The sequence below is a fragment of the Lissotriton helveticus genome, chromosome 7 (genome assembly GCF_964261635.1).
Source record: "Lissotriton helveticus chromosome 7, aLisHel1.1, whole genome shotgun sequence".
NCBI classification, from domain to species: Eukaryota; Metazoa; Chordata; class Amphibia; order Caudata; family Salamandridae; genus Lissotriton; species Lissotriton helveticus.
In genome coordinates this window covers 1,895,864,242-1,895,887,751 of record NC_136068.1, presented here as the reverse complement: position 1 = coordinate 1,895,887,751, position 23,510 = coordinate 1,895,864,242, and the positions used below count along the sequence as shown (strand labels likewise).

Below are 23,510 nucleotides of genomic sequence, written 5' to 3'. Positions count from 1 at the left end.
TCCGCGGCTGGGCGGGGCCAGGGACAAAACACAATGCCCGTTTACGGCCAGACCAGCCCCTACGTTATTCAGGGAGTGCACTGAGAGTGCTAGAAAGGCCTCCGGCCGGGTCATGTTACCATTCACTACGGGAGAATGAGGAAACCCCACATTGTACTAGTTGCCCCTTTGCTTTCAAGACAAGTAACCCAATATTCCCCCAAGATACAAGGAAGCTTGCCCTTGTGAATTGTAGGTCACTTGCCAAACACAAAATTGAAATCTTTGATGTCCTTACTGATCATCAACCTAATGCCATGTTTCTCTCTGAAACCTGGCTTACTGCAGACTCAGCCCCTGACATAATTGAAGCACTTCCCGATCACTAAGGCAAGCTCAGACTAGATCGTCACCTTAGACGTGGAGGTGTAATAGCCATCATCTTCCGCCTATCCCTTGAATGCACTTTAGACAAAGTCCAAATAGAAAGTGCAGAGGCTGCCCATTTCACCTTGAAAAAGGCAACTGACGTTATCATGAGGGGTCTCTAATTTACTGCCCACCTGGGCCTCTAACCAATTTTATCACTAACCTTGTGGAAGTGACCACACCATTTGCCATCCAATACACTAGTTTCACGGTTCTAGGTGACCTTAACCTGCATATGGAGGATTACCAGATGACGGAGGCGCAAGCCTAATGCAAGGAACTGGCCTGCATACAATTAGAACTCAAATCTACGGCACCAACTCACCTTGTTGGCCATCTGTTAGACCATATTTTTTTAAACCTTACAGGGCTGGTGGTCGAGCCACCGACCCCCATCCCATGGTCTGATCACCACCTCATAGTATTCCATATTCCTCTACCTAAACCACGACCTTCAAATAAAAGTAACTCTGACTTCCCATGTAGGAAATGGGCTGGATTCAATTGTGCGAATTTCTCCAACGCGCTTCAAACAAATCCTCTACTAGGCAATGACATTAATATGGCTAACGCCTTAGTAGAGACATAGATTACGGAGGCACTTGATGAGGTGGCACCCTGGACCACTAAGACCCCGAAAAGAGAGGGTCAAAAACAGCACCCTGGCACAATGAAGAGCTGCGAATTGCAAAGCAGGGCTGCAAGCACCTAGAATTCAAATGGAGGGTAGCCTTGTCCAAAGAATCAAAGGAAGCCAATAACATAGCTTAAAACAAGTACCATTTCCTACTAAAAAGAGACGCAAAGTGTAATATAAGGAGAAAATAGAAACAGTGAAAATGCATCCAAGGAATTGTTTGCAACTCTTAAAATAATTTCATCTCTTGACAGGACAATGTACACCCCTAACAGCTCTGACGAGAGGTTCAATAGGATTACCGATGTCTTCCTACAAAAAATATCCAGCATTTACAACTCCTTCCCTGAGGAAGCATGTAATGGTCATACTGCACAATATGGGAAACCTACTGAGCCTGTGGAAATTCCACGTCCCCCACATGACAGAGCTCAAGGAAGTGGCTTTAAAAATTAAATCTGGCTCCCCGGCCGATCCTGCTGCTCCCAGCACAATAAGGGACGGCATAGAACTGATTCGCCCATACATACAACAACTTTTGAATGCATCTTTTAAATGCGGGGAGATCCCTAAGTCATGGACGCACTGTCATACCTAGAAAAATCCCTCAGCCAGCCCTGAGCTGTTGGACAATCTCCGGCTCATCTCTTTACTTCCATACATCTCGAAAATCACAGAGAAGGCTGTAAATAATTAGTGGCTCATATTGACAAACACAAGCTACTACACCCTACTCAATCAGGTTTCAGAGCATCATTGTCAACTGAGAAAGCATTGCTCTTCCCAACAGAGTCCATACGGAGACAAGTGGAGGTGGTCAAACGGTCGCCCTGGTCCTGTTGGAACTAAGCTCCGCATTTGATACGGTTGCCCGCAAACTTCCCCTTCAGCGTCTCCAGGTCTGTGGACTAGATACGGTAGAACTTAAGTAGATGCGGTCCTTTCTTGAGGACCAGAGTTTCCAGGTGGCACAACACCCTTACAGATTAAAAAACCTGCCACTACTCCAAGGGGTTCCACAAGGTTCCATATTGAGCCCCACACTCTTCAACATGTACATAGGCCCGTTGGCAGATAGTATGGAAAGATATAAGATCCCTATGGTGTCATATGCAGACCACACCCAGCTTGTGGTAACCCTTGTGTAAGATTCTGGTGAGACACAATGCTCTTCTTGTCGCAATGATCTGGCCTCATGGATGTCAAACAACTGCCTAAAATTGAATGGGAGTAAGACGGAGGTCACGATCATTGGTAATAGGTAATATATTTATTTGTATATGATTAATTAAAATCTTTACAAAAGTATAAAACGCCATATGACAGTACAAATGATTTAAAATACAGCAGTTACTATTGTCAATTCAAGGTTGTTATTAAGTCCCAATGAGTCTTTCAAGTTTGCTTGAATCTTTCCTTCACCTGACAATTCAGTTTAATATTGCTGGAGGAAAAACACAGTTTAACTGCCTGCCTACAGGTCCGAACGGCATGTGATCTAAAAAAAGGTAGCAAGCAACAGCTTATGCCTCAGGTCCATTAGTCTCGGGCAAATGCATATCACTTGAATGATGTCCTCCTTGCCAGACTCACACAGGCGACATAGGGCCGAGCGTGAGTTCTCTCCCATGGTGGCAGGTGCGGTAATATCGGGATAGCTCCAAGGCGCAGTTTCAGGAACTTTTCTTTGATTTTTATTTTCATCCCGATATTAAGATATACTTGTGGCTGTATTTTGCCGTAATCTCCCACCGTTATCCACCCATGCGCCCTGTTGGCTAGGTCTTTCTTATCTTCTATTGCCGAAATTATTCGGGCAGATTTCTTTGCCAACTTTTTGAAGGCCTGGTGGTCACGATCATTGGTAAATCTCCCTCTATCTGGGGATCAGCCTAGTGGCCCCAGAGGCGGCGGCTGGTCCCCTTGCCTAAATCAGAGGTAAATAATCTTGGAGTGTGACTCCATCCAAAACTATCCTATGTAGCCCACTCCGGAAAGGTTACAGGGAAATGCTTTGGCACACTCAAAATGCTAAGGAAAACCTTAGGCATCCTCCCTGTGTCAGCGAGGAAAACTATAGTCCACGCCCTGATGACCTCCCAAATGGACTATGGGAAAGTTTTGTACCTGCATCAAAATGCTGTGTGCAACGCCGTGAACTAATCCAAAATGCAGCAGCGCGCCTAGTCCTTAAAAACCGAGGCGTGCCTCAATGACAAAAGCCTTTGACTCCCTGCACTGGCTACCAGTGGAAAAAATTATTCTTTTTAGGGCCATGTAGGTCTGCCACCAGAGTTTAGAGGGGAAAGGCCCAGGCTATCTGTGTGATCTTCTAACCCCGACAGCTAAGATCAGCAAGAGCTCACCTGCTCAAAATGCCAAAGATAAAAAGGCCTTGGATGGGAGCCCTGTGTTTCAGAAGTGGCATCGCATGGCGCTAAGCGAAGGAGGCTTACGCCATGGTCTGCAGGCCCGGACTGGCCATAGCGGGAACCGGGCAATCCCCCGGTGCGCCGCAAGGGTGGGGGCCGGTTTTGGGCCCCAGGGGGCCGATTTTGTTACAGGGACGTTTTTTGCAGCATAGCTGCAAAATCGGCCCTGCAACAAAATCGGCCGAAAACCGGCCCTAGCAATGCGCTCGGCGGCACCTCCAACCCCCCCCCCCCCCGAGTGGGGAGGGGGGGCCGGCCGAGCACTTTGCCAGGGCCGGTTTTGGTTCCCAGTCCGGCCCTGATGGTCTGCCACATCGTTGTACATATGCCCCATGGTGAGTGAACACAGGGTAAGTGCAGGGTAAGTGGAAGTGAATAGAGGCAAGGTGTAGGGTGAGAAGTGAGTGGTGTGCCTGTGTGATTGCAGAATGAACATAGTGTCTTTATAAGTATAGGATGAGAGCTGTACCTTTGTGAAAGCAGAGTACGTCATATGTTTTCGTAAGTACAGCCTACAGCACAATAAAGCCAGACCTAATGGCGTTGCCAATGCTTGTTTTCGTATGTTAGGGCCTTCTTGTTTTCTAAAGTGGTAAGCAGGAGGGGAGGCTGATGACGACACCAGGACAAGTTTGCAAGGACGCGAGCCACCGAAGCGTTCCCTGTCCCTTAATTATTATAGGGGTTCCTTCACGTAGATGTTACCATATAAAGAGTGAGATACCCCATAAAAATTAGCAACATATCGAGCTGTAGGAATATTGAAGGGGTTGCATGTGTCATACATGTGTCAAGCCCCGCTCCCGTCCCGCAAACGCTAAAAAAACTTTGGCAAATACAAGAACGTCTGCGAGCCTTACCTGATGACTTTGCCAATGCTTGTTTTACTGAGAGTTACGTCAGCACGACTGGCACACCTGTGTCGTCTAGAGCAAGAGGTAATTGATGCAGCAGATGTTAGTGTTTGCTGTAGATGCAAAACACAAAATTCCTGCCGGAGATATTTGCTTGGCTGACGGAAATGCTTTCCATTTCCACTCCACAAGGTGTGTTTGCGTTCAGCTAACCGGGGATTTGGCAACTGATGTTACCTGACTGTGTCCGGAGAAATAAAAAAGGTTGCCCCCAGAAACTGTTTACAGAAGCCTAAACATAAAACAATCTATAGGGCACGAGCCACAAACAGTAGGTTTTAAAAACAAAACTCACTGTAGATTTCCCTGAAGACAGGAATGCCATTAATGAAACGTCACAAAGGGTGTTTATTGTGTGCGTGCAGCAGATAAGCCACAGGACTCGCCGTGGGACTCTCCGGAACCGGAAATGATGTTTTGAATTAATCAAAAAGACCGCAGCTGAGTGTCTGCGAATGCAGTTGGTAAGTTGCATAGAATCACAGTATGTTTTTGCTATTTCAGAACCTTCATTCCATGTCTGAACTCGATTTCTGTACCATGCACTCACGTATTTACTTAACAAATGTGGTAATTATTTCCTTGGGGAGAAGACACTGTTTTCGTGGGTGGAATTTAGTGAACTTTCTGTACAAACATTTCAAACTAGAGTAGTAAATGTATATGATCCAAGAAAAATCCCAAAAAAATAAAAAGAGAGAAAATTCGTTTAATTGCTGAGAAGGGATCTATTGCGTTTGCCACATAAAAAAACATGCGAAAAAGTACCCGGTTAAATTAAAGCGATAGCATCCCTATGTTCTTTATTTTGTTGGCTGTTTATTTGTTTATTTATATATAGTGAGAACTCGACCCGAATGTATAGGCGGGCTTTATGTGACCATTACATTACACAGGGAAACCTTCATTTATTTGTAGTTATGAATGAAACAAGTGGCCCCTGACTGCTTTAGAGAAAAATACATTGTAATGAATCCGGTGTATAGCTTAAATAAGTCAATCACTGGTAAAAAAAAATACCAAAAATAAATGCAACAATATACCCTGCTGTCTACGATAGCATTGTTGCAAAAGTACAGTCAATGTAAAACACAAAAGCGCCAAATAATTGTTGAAGTTAAGTATATTTAATTTCATATACTTGAAACAGATCAAAATTAACTTGACAAAAGGAAGGTGCAAAGGTTGCTCAAAGGAAGAGAGAAGAATGGGTCTGCTAGTGATGATTAGGGAAAAGTGAATAGTCACAAATATTCAGAGTGCGTACATTTTTACGGTTTTGGCAATGGACTAGTAAAGAGACCAATACAGAAAGGCCTGTCGCAAACACATCATTTATTACACTTTTATATACATTTTGTAAATGCATGAATGCAACATCAAGTGAAGGGGATGGGATGTGATATAGGCCATTAGTGGGTGAGGTGTGTCGAAGTTTCGACTCGGCTTTTGCATAGAGGGTGACTTAAACCTCTGCTGCAAGTCTTAATTGCCTAAGTTTAAAAAATGTATAAACTCTGAATATTTGTGACTACTCACACACATGATAAATTATAATGTATTCTTCTCTAAAGCAGTCACGGACCACTTGTTTCATTACTGCATTGTACCCAGATCTTGTGACGTTTATTGGGTTACCCCATTAATTTGTAATGTTCATTTATTTGTAGGCTGGTGAGGTAATAGGCCAGATGTATGACCATTCCATTTTGCAAGTCACAAATTGCAATGTTTTACAACTCACAATTTGTGAGCGCAGAATGGAATGTACAACAGTGTCTCAGACACTGTTTGCGATTCCTAATGGGGTCGCAAATTACCTGCTTCATCAAAATTCATGAGGCTGGTCGCTATTTTGGACCCATTAAGAATGGCTCGTACACGCAGGGATGGTGGCTTGGGGTCTGGGGGAGCAGGGTTCACATATCAAGCAGTCCCTTTATTCTGTAAAACATTGGGAGGTAATTTAGTTGAAAATGCTCTGAACAGTCGTCAGTGACGTATACCCCCAAAATATCCAATTGGAGTCTGGGCTTTGACCTGTGAATGCCAAAGGACCTTGAGAGCATCGACAAGAGAATTGAAAAGCAGATCCTCAGTTTTTTTAGATTAATCTTGTAAACCCCGATATCAATAAATCAATTGGATTAATCTAACACCTGCTAATTATTGCCATTTTTGGCTTTAGATACAGAATAAAATCATCTTCAAACATCTTAAGCATGCTTATAGCCAGGAGAGGGGCCTCAATAGCCTGTGAAGCCCGAATCCTTATCGTAAGGGGCTCTATAAAAAACATGAATAAAATAGGAGAAAGAGGGCACCCTTGATGGATACCCACTATTCACCACCACAGTGCCTGATAAATGGAAGTTAACAGAAAGTTGAGCATTGGCCCCATGGTGTGCATTTGAGAGCATTCTGACAAAGTGAAGCGAAAAATCTAATATTTTCAGCCCAAAAAACAACACTTCCCAGTTAACCATATCAAATGTTTTTTCAACATCAACCACTGCATTTGTCTGGTAAGTTAATTGGCTGAAGTAGAAAGCCTGGATTTGCAGCCATCAGCAGCCGTGCCACAAAACCTGCCTGGTCACCATGAATTAAAACCTGGGCGAGCAGATTGATAAGAGTTGTCCATAATTTCAAAAGGAGTTTATAATCAGTGTTAAGCAAACTAATGTGCCTGTAAAAATTAACATCTTCAGAATTCTTGCCCTTTGTTAAAAAGCTTACAATAGTTGATTCCCTGAGGTAAGTCAATACTTCACCCCCTTCTTTAGTGACATTAAATAATTCAGGCAAGAAAGGCAGCAGTTTAGTTGCAAAGGTTTTATAAAATCCATCTGGGAAGCTGTCATTGTGATAAGCCTTCACATTAGGCATTGTGGCTAGAGCATCTTTGACCTCCGTAACCTAGACAGTGGCTATAAATTGCTCAGCCTGAGAATCTGTGAGGGACAGTATTCTAATAGCCTGAAAATATTGAGCTATACTTGACTGAGAAGTTAAATGGCTTGTTTCACAAGCATCCTTATAGCTTTGGACAAAGATCTGTGAAACGTGATCCTTATTTGAGACTAGATCTTCCGAAACAGGATTCTTCAATTCCCTAATGAACACATTTTCCAGTCTAGCACAGGCTGAACAAACCAGAGGCCTTCCTATCGTTTGGCGTTCTTAATAAAGTTGCTGGTGAAAAGTTTCGGAACTAGTCATTTCTTGTAAAACAAGGAAATTCCACTGGTTTAGCTTGGCCGTCTCACAGCTGATTGTCAACACTCCTTGTGTTGATTTGCCTGGTAGGCAATGATTCATCCCCTGGCAATGGCCTAAAAGCTTCCCATCTGAAAAACCAGGAAGAGATATCCAATCTACTTGAAAACATCTCAGAATAAATTGCCTCATATCAATGAGCTAGTCTTGATCTGATAATAACGAGTGGTCCAGTTGCCACCTGGACCTATCCCTCAGAGTTGTCTGAGCCTCTATGCAACTGAAACATGCAAGTGATCAGAAATGGAACTGATCCAAATACCAGAAGCTGTTCTTTTTATTGAATGATAGAGTAAAAAAATCAATAAAAAATCAATAAGAGAAGCGGTGTGATGCCGGCCTGAAAAACAGGAGAATCGTTTATTATCCGGATGATCAGACCTCTAAGGGTCTACTAGGTGAAAATCGCCCTTGAGGGTATTGATAACCTTTTTAGTTTGAGTGGAGAAGCGTGGCTCAGTGGTTAGAGGCGGCAGACCCGGAAGCTGAGATCGGTCATGGACCAGGGTTCGATTCCCCGCCTCAGCGGGTCTCGGGCTCAAAAATTCCACGGACTCGACAATTCTCGCTCCGGTGCCTACTTGACTCACGGGGTCACACTCTGCGACTCTGGGCAATAGCTTGCTTAATCTCTACTACGGCCCTTCGCGGCGGGATGCCTGGCTTTCACCTTGTGGACACCCTGCCGGGGTATCTCACAGGGGAATACCAGGACGGGTTCCCTAAGCAAGCGCTTAGATACCGTGTCGGCGATTTGCGCTATATAAATACATGTACATTTACATTTCCAGAAATAATTCATGCCCCTCAGACTTATCCAGTTGGAACATATAAGAAATCTGCCAATTTTTTTATGTATGTGCCTACTCCCCACCCTTATACCCAGCCCTGTGACCCACCAGTGTTCGCTAAAAACACAGAAAGTAAAAGAAACACACAGAAAAAACCCACCCCCGTGAGAGAGGAAGTGCACACAGTACTACTCCTGCAATGTGCCTAACAAAACTGGATGCCATGACATTGCACCCTTTTGCACCCACACCCTGCCTCCTCACAACCTCATCAAGCCTGTAACTTCATAGATAACAAGAAGAGTATGAGGAGGATATTACTTAAACCTTGTCAGTATAGGTAGGTAGCATAGGTAGCTGTGTAGAGAAACACATGAATGAAATTTCAGAAGGAAACAGATGACTCAAAATGCTAGGTCAATGTGAGTGACTCAAATGCACAAGAAGAAGTGCACTATTTTATTAACACGGCAAAGTTCATACCTAACCACGGCCAAACAAGCCCAGTGGCCATAACCACGCCCCTTGGCACGTGAGTATTTGTCATAGTTCTCCAATCTCAGCTTATAATTAGATTAGAATTAGATTCCAGGCTTTTTCTCTCCCTGCAGGGCCACTTTATACTCTGCTAACAAGCCGTAAGATCAAAGGACTCCCATGCAATAGAGCTATTTGGCATTGTTTAGGCCTTTTCCTCGTTCACCCTAAAGGGTGGATTGCATTCCGCATATGATAATGACTTTTTACAGTGCACCTGGCATAGGATGGTCAACTTCACTGAGTTAGAGGAGGACAGTCAATCCTCAGCAGCCGATCACAGGTGAGGTTCCACATTGCTAGTTTGAAGATAAAAGACATGTCAGTGGTGGCAGGTAAAGGCAGGGGTTAGGCTCTCAGGAAAGCCTTTTGAAAAACCATTTCAAGTCAACATTTTGAAATGTCCCAAAATGCTGTGCAGGAGGGTTAGGACAGGAGTGGAATGATGATGTGTCATGCTAGAATTCTAAATAGATGCACATCTTTGTAGACTGTTATGGGCATTGCAACAATTGTACCATTGAAAACAAATGCTCTCCTCAGCATTATTGATAAAAACTGAAACTGCAAGATTCAGCTTTAGTTATTAGATATTGAAGTGTCTGAAAAAGTTGTCTAAAACAGCAGGATTATCATTTCTTGGGAAATTCCAGTACAAAGCCTGAGGTCAAACATTAGATCATTAGTGTTTGGACATCTTGCAACCCATTGGTGTGTCCACAATGCTATGTGAAAACCCACTCACAACAGGACTTTGCATGATGAATACAAGGAGCTATTAGAACTGAGATACTGGCAACACCACATTGTCACCTACAAATTATGAATGACTCTTTCATTAGATCAATGTGTGTATTGTTTCCATGTTATCTTGCAATTGAACTGTAAATGGCAAATGACACTGCTCGGTTCCCATCAACATACATTACATACTTGGCCCTCCCTATTCTCCTGAAACATCTCTGTCTTAGTATTGAAACTAGCCAACTTCAAGTTCATCACTTATTAAAAGAAATACCGCTATGATATATGTGTCCCTATTATTAAAATCCATATACCAGAATAGATGTACGACAGATAAAGGGTGAATCTTGCCTCATAGTTTCCAGCTGTGCACCAAGAAGAGACCCTTTAAATTGAATTTCCTTCTCCATGCTGGAGTGGTGCCATTCACTGAAAGATCAGCTAATTGTTGATAAACATGAGTGGACCTTGGATCACTGAACCCCAAGGTTACTTCTTAAAAGCCTCATAATGCCCATCTTACAGAAGTTTGTGCCCTATCAATCTGTGCATTCCATGAACTACCAGCACCCACTACAAAGGCCAAATAATCCTTAGAAATTACTTGGAAAAGTTAGGCTTTGAGTTGTGATTACCTGCTGGCATTCTAAAAGGTAGTCTCATGGAATTATGCTCTACACTCTGGGTCGGTCTTTGAGACTGAATGCAACAAAAGTAGAATTCAGACTATAAGAAGTCGTCTCCAAATTTACACCTTAAAGGTTTTCACCATGGACCACTAAGATGTGGGTTTACTTGTCTCATTGCAACATGCATCACATTATTCAAACTAAATGAGATTGTAAGGCAGATTCACTCACTTGCTAAATGGGTCTGGTCAGAAGAAGAAACCCAAGGGCATATTTATGTAGCTTTCACTTAGGGCAGCACAGCTCAGAAAGCCACCTTGCTGCACTGCGTGAAAAGGAAAGGACAGGAATGTGGCATATATATACCATAATAAATCACTTTCCTGTCCTTGCCTTGTGCTGCTGTCCTTTTGGGACAATGTGGCGAGGGTGCCTGCATTGTAAGTAAGATAGTTTTTCTGCACAAAAACAAACCTCAGAGGTATTTACCTTGAGGAGAAGTGTGGCTCACTGGTTAGAGGAGGCAAGACCTGGAAGCAGAGGTCAGCCCGGGACCAGGGTTCAATTCCCGGCTCGGCGGGGTCTTGAGTCCTAAAATGTCCATGGACTTGACAATTCTCGCTCCGGTGCCTACTCGACTCACGGGTTCCCACTCTGCGACTCTGGGCAATAGCTTGCTTAATCTCCACAACGGCCCCTCGCGGCGGGATGCCTGGCTTTCACCTTGCGGATACCCTTCCAGGGTTATCTCACAGGGGAATACCAGGACGGGTTCCCTAAGCAAGCGCTTAGAAACCGCTTGGTTACATGCGCTATATAAATTCCTGTACATTTACATTTCTATGTGTACTGCAGAATGCAGCACACATAGAAAGAGTAAGTAACAAGGAGAAATAAAGATATTTGTTCTCGCTAAACCTCCCCTTGAAAGTCATAGCATGTTCACACATTCAAAGGTTTACCAGGGTTGGTAAATATGAGAATGTGACAAAATCAGTGGGTAGATGCATGCTAGTACCCATGCTCCAGCCATGGAATGCCTCCCGGGGGCAGACTAGCGCAATGCAGTGATGTGTGCTGTGTTGCGTTACTCTAGATTTATCAAGCCACAAAGGGCCACTTGAGGTGGCCTCATGTGGCTTAATAAATCTAACTAAAGCATTGTGTCACAGCTTAGTCCCATTGCATGGCGCAAGGGGGATGGAACTCTTTAATAAATATTCTCCACAGTATATAGATACTGGTATGAAACTTTATGAGCTTTGACTTAGGTGTATTACTCCTTACTATGCATTCATTTGCACTTCATTTTTGTTTCTTCTAATCTGAGCAGCAGGGAAATCAGGAAGTAGAAGTTCCCGAGAAGGACTTTGGCAGCAGGACAGTGATCGTTTTCTTATTAATTTTGCAACCTGTTTCTGGAGGCGTGACAGGACAAGAAGGATAAAAGCCACGAGCTAGTGGTGTGAAATCATAGAACCATAGACTCATCTTCGTCTGCCCAACAGACACTTGAAGTGGTATTTAGTGGACCTTTGGTAAGTTTAAAGAAATGGAGTTTATTTTTGGTTTAATCCTTTTTAGTCGATTGCTAGAGATACTAAAAGGGTTGCCAAGTGTGATTAGGGAATGTGTATCTGTATATATTACCTACTGGCGGTCGCCAGTAGGTATATATAGTTAGGATTTTTTCCCTATGGGATTTTTGAAAATTCTATGTCTAATAACTTTGGCGTTTGTGGACGGAATTGGCTGAAATTTTCTGGAAAATGGAACATTTTGTTTCTGAGCAGCCACTGGAAATTTGGGGGGAGTTGGTCCAGGGGGGGCCGAGAAAAAAGGGGGGTCCCAAAACGTGTTTTTAACATTGAGTTTTCCATAGGGCGGTTAGCCTCACTTTTAGCCCGAACGGCTGAATGGATTTGCACGAAACTTGGCAAAATATTAGGGACTGATAGCCCGATGTGCCTTTTGTAGGTCTCAATATATGTGCTCCAGTGGATTTTGAGAAATTAACGTTTAAAAAAAGATATATATCTGTAAGCGCGCTCTGGGCAGCGCTCCGGTCCGCGGACCTTAAGCGTACCGGAACTTCGCGTAGCTAAGCTGATTGGCTCTCCGGTGTCTGTCAACATTCTAAACAGTCCGGAGCGGCCGCCATCTTGTCTCTCGGTAGGATTGAGAGACAAGAGGAGGCCAAAACAAAGGGGGAAATAACTATAAGGGGGCATAGTAGATCCTCCCTGACCCCCTAGGTTTGATGTGGAGGCTTTAAAGGGGCCCCGCGAAGCAAAAAAAAATAATTTTTTTTTGTTTTTTTTCGTGGTTAGCGCCCGGTACGCGAACCGGGAAGCGTTCTGGGGAGCGTATCACAATGAAAAATGAATGATAGACTTTTCAAATGCTGTATGTTAATTGATTGTTGGTTTTGTTGATTATTTTTTTTTTTTTTAAGTTTTTTTTATTGTGTTTCATAATTTAATAAACTTTCTAACATTTCATTGTCAGAAATTTCATAATCATGGAATATAGATTGTAGTCTCTGAGGTTGTAAAATGTCCTCATTTGCAAGGAGGTTATCTACTGCTTGTACACATTGCAGTAGTTCTTGGTCCCAAGATTCATCCATAAATTCAATCTCATTTGGATCAATGATTTCTGTGTTGGACTCTGGAAGGACAATTTCAAATGAAATGTTTTGTTCACTTTCCATTTTTCCTGAAATTTGCATAAAAAAAATATATATTAGTAGAGGTAGGGCACTGTTGGGATTAATTTTAGATAGGCAGTTTTTAACAGAGAATTTATCTTTGGGCAGTGTATAGTATCAGAGTGGAAGTAGGAATATAAAAAAGTGTATCTAAATTTATAAGTACTACAGAGGGATAGTATATAACTAACAGAAAAAGTTTGCCATATTAACTTAAAGTGCTCAATATACTTCAGTTTTAAAAATAACAACTTACCTTTAAAAAGAAGTTGAAGTTATTAATGAAAATTCTAATAGAAATGTACACCAGGAAGTAGTAGTCAAAATGGCTGTGTTTCCTTCTCTTCCTTTATATATATTCGGGTACATAACCAATCAAATGTCAGGTAAAAAAAGTAGAAAATGAAAGTAACATTTTAATTGGTTGTCAATTCCAACACTTCAGATGTGTTTTGTGAAGTAATTTACCTCACGGTATTTAGTGAGTTCTATAGGCTAAACGGCTAAATGGAATTCCAATCAAATTTGTGAAAATGGTAGGGATTGGTATGTAGTATGAGCTAATCTATATTTGGTGAAATTGTCTCCAGTGGCTTTTCTGTGAACTACTTTCCCACCTTTTTTGATGGTGCGCTTCCCAGGAAGCGACCCGGTACGCGAACCGGTGAGCGCCCTGGTACGCGAACCTTAAGCGTAACGGGAGTCCACCATTTTGTGTTTCGGTCGAATTATGATACAAGATGGAGGGCAAATAATGTTCAGAATAGGTAGAAGGGGGCATGGTAGACTTATCTTGACCCCCTAGGTTTTGTGAGGGTGGCTGAGGAGGCCCATATGTGCGAAAAAAAAACATTTTTTTTTTAAATTTCGCGAGGTTAGCTCCCGGTACGCGTACCGGGTAGCGCCCCAGGGAGCGTACTTTGTTGAAAATTAGTAAAAAAAGTTAGAGTAAAATAATAATTGTGAGTGATTAGATGTAGGGTAGCTCTGAGAAGAGCTTTTGGGTTTATGGTACATTTTGGTACTTATAAGTGAGTACCAATGCACATTTTTAAATTCAGAGTGAAAACTCTGTTGCCCTCATCTGAGAAGTGAACTCCATCTCCTCTGTAGATATCTTGCATGTAGTAACGCAAGTTATTGTTGTACAGGGAGCCCATTCCATGGTCTCTCATGTAAGCTGAAACAGATTTGTTTACATGCTTCCTCGACTTCTCAATTTGTGGACAAAATTGGTTTGACCACCTCCATTTCTGTCTTTGGCATATATTTGAATATACCAAGGCAGTCTGAGGAAAAAGTGCCATCAATTGCTCAAAGGTGTCCTTTAAAAGCATTTCTAGACCTACACCAGTCAAAGTGCCCAAGTCATTACCTCCACAGTGCACAATTAACAGGTCAGGTTTGGGCAAATGCATAAAGGTTTTCACCAATGGTATCAATTGGTGACATTTTAATCCTCTGTGGCCAAACCACTTAATTTCCACATCTTGTAAATTGAGGTTAGGTAAATTCCTGCTTTCAACGTACCTTTGAGCCCAGTGAATATAACTATGACCAACAATCCAGACAGAAAACATGGTGAGAGAAGGTTCTCCTGCAGTCAGATGAAGTGTGGCAATGAAATGGCAGTTGAAAAAATGTGAGTTTGAAATGAAAAAAACTGTGGAGTTTCTGTGTTCATGAAGTAGTAACAGTGATTGGTGGATTTTGATTGATGAAAACAGAAAGTTAGGGTGTAGAGATGTGTTCTTTGAAAGATGTATTTTGAGTGGTCAATAAAAAATCATTAAATGAAAGAAAGCACTGGATATGCAGGTGCACTGAGAGTTCAGAGTTCAATTGCAACATTGTTGTGTGAATTTGCAAACACCAGAGTTTCTCCAAGAGGTGGTTGCTATGGAAAATAGGCAGAAAGGGCAGAGGGGGAAGGGTTTTCATTTGAAAAAAAGTGAGGGAAGAGTTTTGATTGGGTGACATGAGAAATATGTGTGAAGAATTACACCATTTCTGTGCTTTTGATAGCTGCAGACTCTGGAGTGCATACCTTTTGCTCTGCTGAAGACAAATTGGTGTGTTTCTGAGACTGTTTTCAAACTCAAAGTATTTGCTAAGGTGAGAAAATATTTCTTTACTTTAGATAGAGAATAGTGTGCTTTAAGGAGAAAATTATGATTTATGTGGCGCAAATTGCTTGTAAATATGCTCTCACATGTGCATGGAAAATTTAGATTTTGAATGTTTTTGTTATATAGCCATGTTAAAAGTGACGCAACCATGCTGGAAAGCCAATCAAAAAATGATTTCATGTGTTTTAATGACATTTTAAGTCATTTTCTGATGTGCAGTGTTTAGAAATTATGATTTGAAAATCGTTTTTGTGGAAAAGGAATTGTTTTTAAATTCATGACAAGGATATAATGGTGTATGGTTATTTATAAGGCAATTGACTGTCCTTGATGTTATTTTTCTCATTTTAGTGTAAGACCTTTCTCTGTGGCGCAAATTGCTTGTAAATATGCTCTTACATGTGCATGAAAATTTTAATTATCAATGTTTGTGTTACATAGCCATGATAAAAGTGAACCAACCATGCAGGAAAGCCAAAAAAAAAACGCTTTCATGTGTTTCAATGACATTTTAAGTCATTTTCTCATGTGCAGTTTTTTGAAATTATGATCTGAAAATCGTTTTTGGGAAAAAGGAATTGTTTTTAAATTCATGAGAAGGACATAATGGTGTATGGTTCTTTATAAGGCAATTGACTGTCCCTGATGTTATTTTTCCCATTTTAATGTCAGACCTTTCTTTGTGGCGCAAATTGCTTGTAAATATGCTCCCACCTGTACATTGAAAATTTTGATTTTGAATGTTTATGTTACATAGCCATGTTAAAAGTGACCCTACCATGCAGGAAAGCCAATCAAAAAACGCTTTTATGTGTCTTAAGGACAATTTAAGTAATTTTCCCATGTGTAGTGTTTTGAAGTTATGATTTGAAAATCGTTTTTGAGGTAAAGGAATGTTGTTAAAATTTATGTTCGCCATATGCCCCCAAATTTCTTTTTCAGGGTTGCAGCAGGGTGTTCTTGAGACACCCCTGCACTTTTGGAATAAATTCCTAATTTGTGATGAGCAAATTGTTAATCGCAAATTGCACCTTCATTTATATGAGCCTCCTAGCCCATGGAAATGAATGGGTAATTTGCAATTAGCAATTTTCTCAAACAAATTTGGAATGGTAAAGAATCGCTATTTATTCCTTAAAATTCGCTTTTTTGGAAATGCAAAATAGTTATATGATACATATGGCGGTTGATGTCTAACAAGATAAGAAGCTTATGGATACATTTATGATGACTGGTGCAATGAAGTAGAAATCACTTACTTCATTGGTAGGCCTTTACAATAAATTATCTCCTCTGTATTCTTCATCAAGCATAACTTTAATCTGCAATCCTGAGTAGGCCTCACCTTAAACAAACCTCTGGATAGGCCACATCTTATTGTCATCCTGATTTAATCATTTATAATGCTAGGGACAGATTTATGATATGTGTATACCTCTTTTGTGCCACTTAGAAAACATTGTCCATGGGGAAATGACTTAAAATGTCATTAAGACACATGAATGTTTTTTTTTAAAACGTTTGCAATTTTTTTGGGTCACTTTCAACATGGCTATGTGTCTGAAACAGTCAAAATCTAAATTTGCAATGCACTGGTGGGAGCATATTTACAAGGAATGTGCTTCATGGGGAAAGGTCTTATAATGTAATATGGGAAAAATGACATTAGAGATACTGAAATGCCTTATAGAGAAGCATACACCATTATGTCCTTGTCATAAATTTGCAAACCATTACTTTTCCCCAAAAACGATTTTCAAATTATATTTAGAAAACAGTGCACATGTGGAAATTACTTAAAATGTCAATAATTCAAAATTTGTGATTCCTTAAATGCAATGTATCAAAAAAAAATATGTAAAAAATGATATTAAGGATTTGGAAACTACCACCAACTTCTAGTTTGTGGTAATTTGCGAATTCCTTTCAAAAAGCATTTTTAAAAAAAAAAAAAATAAAGGTCCCATATGACGCCCATACATGCCATTAGGGCATGTAGATGTAACATGTGCTCCCAAATTTCTTTTTCAGGGGTGCAGCAGGGTGTTCTTGAGATACCCCTGCACGCTTGAAAAAAATCCTATTTTGTGATGAGCTAATTGCTAATCACAACTTGCAACATTAATTCCTATGAGCCTCCTAGCCTATGGAAATGAATGGGTAATTTGCAATTAGCAATTTGCTCATTGCAAATTAGGAATAGTAAAGAATCGCTATTTATTCCTTAAAATTTGCTATTTATAATATGTAAAATATTTTGATGATACATATGGCAGTTCATCTGTAACAAGATAAGAAGCTTAGGGATAGATTTATGATGAGTGGCGCATCCCCAGGGATGTGACAGTCATCCTGCGCCACTGTTCCGCCACCCATGGTGTGCTGCATTTACAATGCGGCGCAGCATGGGGCAAAAAAGGCACAGATGCGTGACGCATCTGTGCTGTAAAGGTGGCACATTGCTGGAGTTGTATCGTAAGTGCGATGCAGCTCCAGCAAGGATCAGGGGTGCCCCATCTATACAATGCTGCGTCAAGACCTATGCCAGCTTCAAGCAGGCGCAGGGTTTTGAAGCAGCTTTCTCCTATCTGATTGTAAATGCGGCACACCATGGGTGGTAAAGCAGTGGTGCACATTAACTGGTGCATGCCTGGGGATGTGCCATTTAATATAAATCTGCACTTTAACATTTGAGTATGTGCAGGGGACACAGAGTCGTTGAGGCTTATCCAAGGTTAAGAACAGATGAGTCCTGTTCAGTGAAAAATTAGACATAGGCTTCACCTGCTCAGCATCGCTGGACATGGCTAAATAATAGCTGCAAAATGTTACTCTTGTTAAATAATTTTACTATTATAATCTGTGAGATTTGTCTCTTACTCTGCAACATCTCATTGTTGTTGTCTTTCTTTAAAGATAAAGACAACCTCAACATGAGCGACAATCTGCAATCAGTTGATTTTGACCTCATCATTGAACTTGTAATTGAAACATCAGTGGATGTTGATCCATTGGATGATTTAAATCCTGAGGATGAAGAAGAGCGTGATGAGGATGCAGATTTGTCCGAATTATATGATATAGGATGGGAAGCTGACCTGCTTGAGCCTTTGGAATTATAAACATTTATTTTTAAAATTTATAATCAATAAAAAGTAAAAAGGTAAACCGTTTAATTTAAAAATAAAGACACCTTCAAAAACAGGTTATGTGTAGTGTCTTCAATAAAATATTAAAATATGCTCATAAAATTAGATCAGATTCACATATAAAATAGCATAGGTAACATAAATATAAATCTCATTTCTTTTCTGCTATTTCTGTATTGTAAATTTGCAAGGACTAAAAAATCTTCTATTTAAAATGTCAAGTAGTGTGTTATGTTTTTGATCACTATTACTGATTTACTGTTTGATAATAATGTTTAATAACATTTTTATTATATTTTTCCTCAGATTCAACTATGCCTACAAAAATAAGAGAGATGAAGGCTGCAAAACGTCAAAGACAGCAGGAGAAAAAAAAAATGCAGCAGTCCTCTAACAAAAAGATTTCTCAAGCGATGAAGAAAGCACCGGGTAAGAGCTCTAAATATTTCATAAGAAATATTTATAATAAAAAAAATATTAGTACAGAAAATGTTTCAATCCATAACAACACAAGTAAATCAAATGGAAAGAAAAGGACAAATGAAAATGTTACTGCTAGAGCAAGAGATAAATCTGTGCATGATAGTAGAAGGAAACAACAGTTTACGGAGATTCGTAAACGAATGTTCCGTAACAGGATAATTGGCAATTTGTTAAAAAATATTAAGAAAGGTCAACAGAAATTAGTTTTTTATAGGAGAAAAAAAAAAGTTGAGAAAGTTATTGATCAGGCTTTTGAAATTAAACGTAAGTTATTTATTTTGATAATCAATAGAATTAGGAAGCTAAACAAGGCAATTTTTGATTTCAAAAGAAATAGTAGATGGAAGAGAATAGTTAATCGTAGTAATTTTTGTGAAGTTTTTTCTGGAGAATGGATACATAGTTCAAGCTGTGAGGCATTTTTTAATGAAGAGAGTTATTTCCAGGATAATGATTTGGTGCATGCAGTTGACATCAGTGGTCGTGCTTATGAAGTGAAAGATGGTTGTCCAGTTGAAAAAGAAAAACTTGTGACAACAGAGGCAGAAGAGTTGTTAGGTAATGAGGTTTTAGGAAGACGTGGTAAGGGTCCTGTGTACACCTGGAAGTGTAGTAGTATTTGCAGTGTGCGACAGGATTCCATCAATTTGCTTTGTGATTTTGTACGGTCATTTAACAAGAAAAGTTTGAAGCAGAAAATAAGGTTGTTGCAAGAATTAGATCCTTGCAGAGTGAGAGAAGTGACAGGTTTGCATGGTCATTCACTGGCTTGTCTTTCCAGGAGAGTATGCCAGAGTGTTTTTCATCATTTCAGGATGCTAGCAGTGCATCATAACAAAGTGAGGAAGTTAGTTAGACTGTTGTATTATGCTAAGAGTCCAGCAATTATGCTGAAACAATTATGCGCTGCTCTTTTGCATGGTTCTGAAATAGATGTGAAGAATATATGTGAAGAAATTGAGTTTTGTTACTTTGGAAGTAAAGAGGAGAATGTTGAAATTGAGCAAGAAGTAGAGGGTCATTTGGAAGATAGTGTACAGGTTTCCAGTACAGATAATTTCCAGAGGGAAATTGCGACGTTTGACATGAAATCAAGTGAGAGGCCTAATTTCACTTGTGTGTGTTGTAGACGCACTTATTATAAGAATCAGACTAAGTTAGTGGATTTATATGCAAAAAGTGAAAGGGAAAATAATAGTGAATGGAAGGATTTTGCAACATACTTGATGGTAGAAAATTGTTTTGATTTGGGATTGGATCAACGTGTGTGTACTTATTGTTTTAACAAATTAAAACAAAACCAGATGCCTGCTAGAGCAGTTCATAATAATCTGGAATTGGTTGAGATTCCTTCTGAATTGAAGGATTTAAATACTTATGAATCTATTTTGATTCAAAGTATCCATCCCTTTCAGGCTATTGTAAGAATGGAGCCAAAGACAGGGAAATTGCCTCCATCAGATTTACAGAGAGGATTAAAGGGAAGAGTTGTTTATTTGCCTCTAGATTTGAAGAAAAACATTAACACAATTGGAGTAGAAAAAGTGGAAGAGGAACCTCTGGTTATCTTAGTTAATGGGGTTCCGACAAAGAATAAGAAAATATGGCAAGATTTAGTAGATGTTAGGAAAGTTAAAAAGGCAACATTGTATTTGAAAAAAAATAATAAATACTATAAGAATGTATATGTTGCAGAAGAGGAAGTAAGTGAGGAAGAGGATAGCGATTTGTGTGCTGGTCAAATTGAGAAAGTAGAACCCTCTACTAGTGAGGAAATATATGAACATTATAGTGTTCATCCTTTGCATTCAAAGGAAGTCATGGGGAATGCTATTGAGTTGTTTCAAATGAAACAAGCCAAAGGGAGTCCCATTAGTGTTTGGGAGGAAAGTTTGGAAGCTCGGTGTTTCCCACAGCTTTTTCCAACAGGTCAGGGAGGAAGATATGATGAGCGACCTCATCAAATTCCTGCTTCTGAATACCGGACTTTGCGATTGTATGCAGGAGATGCTAGGTTTCGACAATGCATTCCTTATTTGTTTCATCTCCTGTTTGAAAGCGATCTGTCTGGACTGTCATATGCAGTGAACCACATCTTGAAAAGTGGTATACACATGCAAAACATCTCGGCAAGTGATTTTATGGATAAAGTGAATGTCCAAGATAGTATTTTGGAATCTCACCTGATTAATCTCATGGCGTGTCAGCGTGGTACTAATGAGTACTGGTACCGTCGTCATGGTGATTTAAAATGTATGCTGAGGAACTTAGGTACTCCCACATGGTTCCTCACTCTGAGTTGTGCCGAGTATGGCTGGGAAGACTTACTTCAATTTCTACGAGAGGCAAATGCTAACGTAGAAAACATCGAATTCAAGACACCCGGAGAACTGTGCTCTTTGGATCCAGTCAATGTATGTAGGTACTTCAATCATAGATTTGAAGCTATGATGTCTTTCATCATGAATAAGAAGAATCCACCTCTTGGAGAGGTGTTGGATTTCTTCTGGAGAAAGGAGTACCAAGCAAGAGGAGCTCCTCATATACATATGTTGCTGTGGATCAAGGATGCACCTAAATTTGGAACGGATCCAGAAGACTCAGTGATGAGTTTCATCCAACAGTATTCTACGTGTGCTGTTCCAAACGCAAAGGAGAAGAAAAGCCTAAGAGAAAAAGTTCTGCGTTTCCAAAGCCATCGATGTGGAAAGTACTGCCGTCGTAAATTCCGAAACAAAGACAAGTTCTACACCAAATGTCGTTTCGGCTTCCCACGACCGGTGATTTCTAAAGGAAGAGTAAACAGTTTGATGTCTTCGCTGCGACATAATGTGATGAAGAAATCACCTAAAAACACTTACAATTTGAAGAGGAACGAAGAGTCCAAGTATATCAACGACTACAACCCGGTGATTTTGTCCATGTGGAATGCTAACATGGATATACAGTTTGTGGCTGATAACTGTATGGCTGTGGCTCGGTATGTGACGTCGTATATCACCAAAAAAGAGAAGACAGAATTGAAGGATATGTGGGAGGACATTTCCCATGAAAAGAGCCTCAGCAAGAAGTTGTACAGTTTCAGTCTGAAGATGTTGTCGCATCGAGAAATCGGAGCGTACGAATGTTCTGACCGGTTGTCTTCAGCAAGTCTCTATGCCAAGTCCAGGAGTATCGTTTGGGCGAGTCTTGGTCTTGCTGCAACGCGTAATCGAGTTCTCAAACCTGTGCGGGAAATTGAGTATTTGGCGGAAAAGGAGCCAAACAGTACCGACATTTTGAAGACAAACATGTTGGATACATATTATCCAAATCGAAGCAGTCACCTAGAGAATGTTTGTCTGTATGAGGTTCTGCAAAATTACATGTTCAAGAGGAACATCAAAGAAGATACTGAGAAAGGAGTGTATGCTGTAATAGGAAGTGAGGGATGTCTGGTCAAGCAAAGAAAATGCCACTTGATAAACCATCGAAAATTGAGTGGCGAATCTCCTGAAAAAAAGGAGTTTTTCTATTTAGCACTTTTGCAACTTTTCAAGCCTTGGCGTGCAGAAGAGGAACTGCTTGGAGATTTCCTCTGTTACGAAGACTCTTTCAATGCCGCCAAGGAGACCATAGAATGTCCTGCTTTTCCCAAATATGTAGAAATGTTGAATGCGGAAATTGAGCAGGAAGCAACGATTGCAGCCGAGATTGCCAGAGACAGTTCTCAGGACAGTCAGAGTTCTGCTTCATTGAGTCAGGATCCACTAGGAGGACCTCTTATTGAAAATGAAGCTGCCACTGCTATGAATGAGGTGGAAAGAGCCATGGCACATGCTCAAGAGGATGCGGTTAACTTAGAAGAGTTGGAAAGGCAACTCAACGTTGAGCAGAGGAAAATATATGACGAAGTTACCATGCAAATTGATCATGGATTAAGTCATGATAAGAAAGAATGCTCATGTACGTCGTTGAAGCCTGTCCGACTGTACGTGAGTGGAGAAGCGGGAACTGGAAAAAGTTTCCTCATTAAAGCAATTTCATGCTATTTGCAGGAAAGGACAGAGTCATCACTGTCTTGTGTTGTCACTGCTCCAACTGGACTGGCAGCACATAATATTAAAGGGATTACTTTACATCGTTTACTGATGCTGCCAGTGGAGCATGACAACAAATTAGAATATCACAAGCTATCTGGAGATGCTTGTTTTGAAGTTTCAAGAATCTTGAGGAAAATGAAACTTCTTATCATTGACGAAGTAAGCATGGTTTCCAATGTCATGCTTGCCTTTGTGCATTTGAGGATGCAAGAAGTTCTCAAAACAGAGTATGATGTGTTATTCGGTGGCAAACACATCATTGTTTTTGGAGATCTTCTGCAGCTGACACCAGTGAAAGGGCAACCTGTGTTCAAAATGCTCACGCATGAAGATACCAGGAAGTGCCTAGGCAGCATTGGCAACGTCAATATATGGTTAAACTTCAATTATGCTGAACTGCATGAAAATATGCGTCAGGCAAAGGATGAAGTTTACAAGACTATTCTACAAGATGTTAGAATTGGAAAAGTGACCGAGCATGGGAAAGAAGCTTTACATGCACGATTACTGTCAAATTTATATCCAGAACAAGATGTTGTGCCTGAGAATATTTTTCAGAAAATTACTGATAAGAAATCTGGAATAT

The 23,510-nt window shown here is 40.5% G+C and overlaps 1 long non-coding RNA gene across 1 annotated transcript in view; it reads left to right on the top strand.

Moving 5' to 3' along the window:
* The window catches only part of LOC144767835 (uncharacterized), a 132,252-nt gene that overhangs the window by 6,969 nt on the left and 101,773 nt on the right, over positions 1 to 23,510 (top strand). The window contains exon 2 of the long non-coding RNA XR_013598355.1: positions 11,705 to 11,909. This is a non-coding gene — a long non-coding RNA (uncharacterized LOC144767835). The remainder of the gene's footprint in view (positions 1 to 11,704; positions 11,910 to 23,510) is intronic.